The following is a 6,503-nucleotide window of genomic DNA, read 5'->3' as shown; positions in this document are numbered from 1 at the left end:
ATTTTCTTAAAATCCCATTTGTCTTTTAGAAACAAGTATATTCCTTTTAGTCAAAGAAGCTTTTTCTCTCCTCTCCCTTTTTTCTAAATTAAGTACACAAGTCTTCAACTGTAACCATTTATTGAGACAATTACTTCTTTTGCAGCTCCAATGTGTATACAAATAAACATTTTTCTCCTGTTAATATGTTTGTTTGTTGAATTTGCAAGACAGAAAATGTTTTTTTTTCCCCAACACAATTTTAACTAGGACACTTGGGTAGTCAAAAACTTACATAGTGAGAGTGAAAATATACTGTACATAAATGAAACAAAGTACACATTGAGATACAACAAATCTAAATTGCATAAGTTTCCAATTTCCTGAAGTATTATGTAAAATAACCCCATGAAGGAAAGACTCACTTTGGTCATCATGTTTTTTAGTGAGAACTGTTTTGAGGACATAGCTAACTGCAGTGCGAATCTGATTCGAGACTGAGTGTAAATTCATATACAAATTGGAAACTGGGAAGCTGTCTTTTACCAGTTTTCAAATCTACTGTTAACTGATTTGAATTTTATAAAGCCCAGAATATATTTGTGTATAACTCAGATCTTATTAGTGAGAAAGCTAGCTCCTAGATTAAGAAAAACAAGTGTGGTGCTCACACCTGTAATCCTAGCACTTTGGAACGCCAAGGCAGGCAGATGGTTTAAGCCCAGGAGTTCAAGACCAGCTTGGGCAACTAGCGAAACTTCATCTCTACAGAAAATATGAAAATTAGCTCTGTGTGCTGGTACACATCTGTAGTCCCAACTAATTGGGAGGCTAAAGTGGGAGGATCACATGAGCTCTGGAGGCTGAGGTTGCAGTGAGCTGAGATTACAACACTGCACTCCAGCCTGGGCAACAGAGCAAGACTCTATCAGAAAAAAAGGCACTTAGGGGGAATATGAACAACTTAGATAAAATGACATTTTGGTTAGTACATATTGATCTATTTTTTTATTAGAGTTAATAATTACACATGGAAGTTCACTACTTATTAGAAAGATATTCTGTAAGTAAGATCATCTTTCCAGGATCTCTCAGTGGTTTTGTTAAAAGTATTATTATTGCTATTCTGATTTCTAAACTGATGCTAGTATTACATATTGAGACATGGTTAGGTTTAATTACTATCCATAGTATTATTGAAGATGAAGAAATGCTAATCACATGAATAAACTTTACAGTTTTGAAGTTATTATTTGTTGTATTAGGTTTAGTATAACGCCTTAGATGAGAAAAGAAGCAAGTTAGAAAATTAACTGAGCTCATTATAAAATTTAATTTATTTGTGTCAGTAAACTGGAGAGAGAAAAGTTTGGCCTTACAGCAAAATCTCATACAAATCTCTTGCAGAAAGAATGTAATTTGATAGGAACTCTAAGCCACTAGAAGACAACTTAAAATATGTATAAAATCAATACAAAGGCTCTTAGTCTAATGACATCCTGAGGCTAGGAAACCATTTCTGCCATCTCGACTTCATTTCTTCAACAGGCATTCTATTTGACTCACATTTATTTGAATTGCATTTAGGTCCAGTAATGATTTCAAACATTTAAAGTTACTGTTTAAAAGAAGCCTGTTTTGAGAATAATTATGTTGAGGAAAATGTATTTAAAAGTATTCGGAATTTAAATATCAAACAATAAAACCTTTACCTGAAACTTACTACCTTTTCCATGTAATGCTTTAATCAATCTGGCAACAATTATATATTTAATCACATATGATGTTTGAGGGTAGTTTAATACTTTAGTTTGGTATTTACACATGGAAAATTACAGAAGTAATTAAGGATATTCAGATTAATTAAAAGCATTAAGAGGTATTACATGTGAAAGGAAATTTTTAATTAAATATTTCAAGTTTTTATTTTCAAAAAAATCTTTTATTGAAAAATACAATGTAGCAAGAGTTTTATTGGAATTGGTTATGCTAGAAATAGGGCAAGTTGACTTTTAGAGATTTTTCAAAGTGAGCTGGCCATACATAATATGTTGGATTTGCTTAGAGTTTTACTTTATCCCTTACTTATTAAAAATGTTTCAGTTAGATGAGTCTTCACTGCTCTTAATAAGTGTTTTACTAGCAAGGGAAGGAAGCAGTTTGAGGCCTTAAGGTTTAGGTTTAAATATCTCTAGAGGAAAAACATCTTCAGGAAAGACAATATTGAATAAGTTGGCCAGAGTATCACTTTTCTTTTTTTAGTAAAATGGAAAAATTCCATCTATATAGGGCTGCAAAGAAGATAATCAGGAGACAGGAGCTGTAAGCATTAAAAGCAGCTGCCAAAAACTAATAACCAGAATAGCAGGTCGAAGCAAGATTTACATGAAAGAAGGAAAAATTCACTCTCCTCCTAACAAGAAAAGGCTTGTGGAAAAGGATGGTTGTGAGGCTGTTGGAGAAAATGACCCTTTAGGGTGCAATCCTCACAATTTCCTCAACTGTATTTGTAAGTGATTAGGGAGTGGAAAATTTAACTGACCACAAATTTAAAGTGACAACAATGCTTTTCGTCTATAATTAAGCTAAAATTTGGAGTATGTTGCCTTTACAAGAATAAAAACAAACAAACAAAAAAAAAAAAAAAAAAAAACAAGATTATCTTCTTTTGGAGAAAAGAATTCAGGATTTGAGAGATGAAAATGATCCCCATGAAAAAAACTATTCTGCCAAATTTCTTGTCTTAGCGAAAATTTAAAAAATCTGGCTACAACAGATGCTGGAGAGGATATGGAGAAATAGGAATGCTTTTACACTGTTGGTGGGAGTGTAAATTACTTCAACCATTGTGGAAGACAGTGTGGCGATTCCTCAAGAATCTAGAAATAGAAATATCATTTGACCCAGCAATCACATCACTGTGTATATACCCAAAGGATTATAAATCATTCTATTCTAAAGACACATGTACCCATATGTTTACTGTGACACTGTTCACAACAGCAAAGACTTGGAACCAACCCAAATGCTCATCAGTGATAGACTGGACAAAGAAAATGTGGCACATATACACCATGGAATATTATGCAGCCATACAAAAAGGATGAATTCATGTCCTTTGCAGGAACATGGATGAAATGGAAACCATCATTCTCAGCAGACTGACACAGAAACAGAACCAGAGGCCACATGTTCTCACTCAGAACTGGGTGTTGAACAATTAGAACACATGGACACAGGGAGGGGAACATCACACACCAGGGCCTGTCAGGGGGTGGGGAGCTAGTGAAGGGATAGCAGGGGGTTGGGTGATAGAGGAGGGATAGAATTAGAAGAAATACCTAATGTAGATGGCGGAGTGATGGATGCAGCACACCACCATGGCACGTGTATAACTATGTAACAAACCTGCATGCTCTGCACATGTACCCCAGAACTTATAATAATAATAATAAAAAGAAAAAGATGAATACTATAATTAGTGACTCATGGTCAACTCTTCTTTCACTCCACTAAGTAACAAATTTTATTAATATTCTACAAATACATGAGATTTCTTTGTTGCCTAATATTCCGCAGTAGGACTATACCGTAATTTACATAACCATTTCACTATTACTGGGCATTTGGGTTTTTTTATAGTTTGCTGTTCATTTAATATCAGTATGGTAAATATTTTTGTGCACAAATCTTTCTTCATATCCCTGATAATTTCCTTTAAGTTGATTTCCAAAATATTAGTTGTTTGACAAAGGCAGGTTGTGAGGAATGAAAAAAATGCCATTTCTTCCACCCATCTTTGATTGGTTGTGGTCCTGCAATTTAGACTCACAAAAGACAGATTACCAAAAGAAAAAAATGACAGAAGTTTATTTATGGATTCATTGCATATATATATGAAAATACTCAGAGATTTGTAACTTAAAGGGATAGTTAGAATTTGAGCTTATATACAATCTTAATGTAGAACAGTAATTTTGTAGAGAAGTGGTAAGACAAATGAAAAGGGGCTTCAGCTTATAGGCCCAGCAATTGTGGGAAGGTAAATATATATATAAAGTAAATGGTGGAGTCCTAATAAGAAAAAAAAAAAAAGAGTCACGCTGGTAGGAGCAGGGAAAAGTAGAAACATCTATAAGTCTGCCTTTCTTCGTGTTCCAGGACACGTAGCCCTCCTGCACAAATAAATCAGTATCTTCCTGTGCCCAACTTATCACAAGACCTTCAGCTGATAAAAAAGAAAAAAATACAAGTTAGCACACGGCAACCTTGACATTATCAATACTGCAGTAACTTTCTGTAATGCACACGAATCATCCTACAAAATCCCCTGAAAGCCTTTGTCACTTTGCAGTTATCTCTTTTGATGATCTGTCTATTGCTTCCTTGCAACCTATTTTCACGTTTTGTTTTCTTTCTTTTTCTTTTTTTTTTTTTTTTTTTTTTTTTTTTTTTTTTTGATGGTACAGATATTTTATTTTCTCAGAGCAGACATTGGGCCTAGGCTACGGCTGCCCCCATAGCTCCCCTCTTGTCACGAGATGCAAAGCTCACTTCTGGGGCACACCTGTCTCCAGCTGGAGGTATAAGCAAAGGCCAGTGTGTAAGGAGGCAAAGCTCACCCTTACCGTCTGAAGGATCTCCAACAAGCCTATTCTGGATAGAGCTCTGACAGGGAGCTTTCTACAAGGTCTCACTGGAGCTGAGGCTTGACGCCAGGTCCAAGTGCAGGCTTTCTTCCCGTAACAGCATCCGAGCCTTGCTGGGACGGCAGCCGTTATGAGGGATGGGGGTGTTGTCTGTGATTGAGATCACTTCCAGGTCCCCCATGGTCAGTCCATTGATGGCAGACAAGCGTCCTGGTCCCAGGCCTTTCATCACAACTCGGGTGTGGGTCACACCCTTCTGTATAGCTTTCGCCACTACGGCTATGCCTGCTGTCTGTGCTGCGATGCCTGTGCCCTTCCTGGCATTCCGAAATCCTTCTGTGCCACAGGAAGCATGGGCAAGGGGCTGGTTACTGGCAAAGACTACCTGGATCTGTGTGTTGTTGTAGGATGCTTTAATGTGTGCGATTGGGATCTCCTCAAACTTCTTTCCTGCCCACCTCAGAGAGCTCTCCTCTCCTGAAATAGGAGGGTAAATGCTGAAGCTGGTGTGTCTGGGAGCTGCCGTCTTCTCTTCAACTTCCTGCTTGGCCGCAGCGTCTTGCAGCTGCCGGACGCCTGTGTGGATGGTCCGGGCCGGCGTCTTAGCCATGACCCCAGTCATCGGGGGCCAAGTCCGCAGGAGCCACGACCCCGCGTTTCTTACAGCCTGCATGACTTGAATTGACCCCAGTCCTTCACATGTTTTCTAATAAACCTACCTTTCTTTACCTACAATTGCCTTGGTAAATAATTTGTACCACTTGCATGACACCAGCCCCACATAGTTGCTACATATGACATTAACTAATGGAAGATAAAGGAGAGTTCGTAAGGTTTAATGTAGTCTTTTTCCAGTGACATTTTCCACCATGCGATAAGGTCATTATCCCCTTCCTCATACAGGAAATGGGACATTTTCACAAAGGAAATCCATGTTGTCTTTTCAGGTAGACATGGGAAGGGCAGTGAGTTCATCTTGTTTCTACCTCTTCTCAATTGCCTTTAGCTCAAAATCATCTTTATATACCAGAGTGTATATATTGTGGTCGTATAATCTGAACACTTTCATGAGCAATAATTAAAAATTCTTGAAGGGTTAGCTAAATTACTTTTGCACCAACATAACATTACACTGTTCAGTTATTTGACCCAACACTGCATATGATTCTTTCTTATTATTGCTAATTTAACAGGTAAAAATTTACTTCTATTTGTGTTTATTTGATTATTGGGAAGGTAAAGAAAGGGAAGTGAGAAAGAAAATGAAGGTAAGTCCATGACTTCTCATATCAACCATTGACTGATGCTTTTATTAAGAGAAATAAACAATACAGGAGGAATCATGGATTCGTCAGATGCACACCTCTGATAGAGGTTTGGACTTTAGATTAAAATATAATAGAATAAAATATAAGACAAGTGGATATTTTGTTTCAGCTCTGTTACTTCATCATTGATTTATTAAGTAATACTGAGCTCCTTCTATATCACCGTTTTGGATCTCAAATCAGTAAATCTGAATTCTACCAATTTAGAATTTTTAGTAAACTCAAAGTCTACTTGTAGAGTTGAAGCAGGAGTGATAGGGAACAAACCTCTCGAACATCGAACTCAGGAAGGAAGTGGCTTTTTATTCAGCTGGAAGCTGTGGGGGCAACAGCCTCATTCAGTGAGTTCGCTGAGCTGCAGCTTCTCTCCCCTTTTATAGGCTTACAACACTAAAGGGGAAACTGAGGCAGCACTATGTCATTGTCCATTTGCTGAACATCCCACCTTACAATCTTTTGGCTTCATTGATTTGCTAATTCAAACGTAGCATGAGTGAGAACCAGCAGGGGAGGGGGTTTACAGAGACAAGACAAAAGCAACAAGCTG

The 6,503-nt window shown here is 37.3% G+C and overlaps 1 pseudogene; it reads right to left on the bottom strand.

The window, feature by feature from the left end:
* Nucleotides 1-4,395: 4,395 nt before the first annotated feature.
* Nucleotides 4,396-5,309, bottom strand: LOC101036102 (small ribosomal subunit protein uS11m pseudogene; annotated as a pseudogene).
* Between the last annotated feature and the right edge of the window lie 1,194 nt (nucleotides 5,310-6,503).

Source organism: Saimiri boliviensis, chromosome X (genome assembly GCF_048565385.1).
Source record: "Saimiri boliviensis isolate mSaiBol1 chromosome X, mSaiBol1.pri, whole genome shotgun sequence".
Lineage (NCBI taxonomy): Eukaryota > Metazoa > Chordata > Mammalia > Primates > Cebidae > Saimiri > Saimiri boliviensis.
Note: the sequence above shows the minus strand (reverse complement) of the source record. Positions and strands in the feature narration are given on the sequence as shown.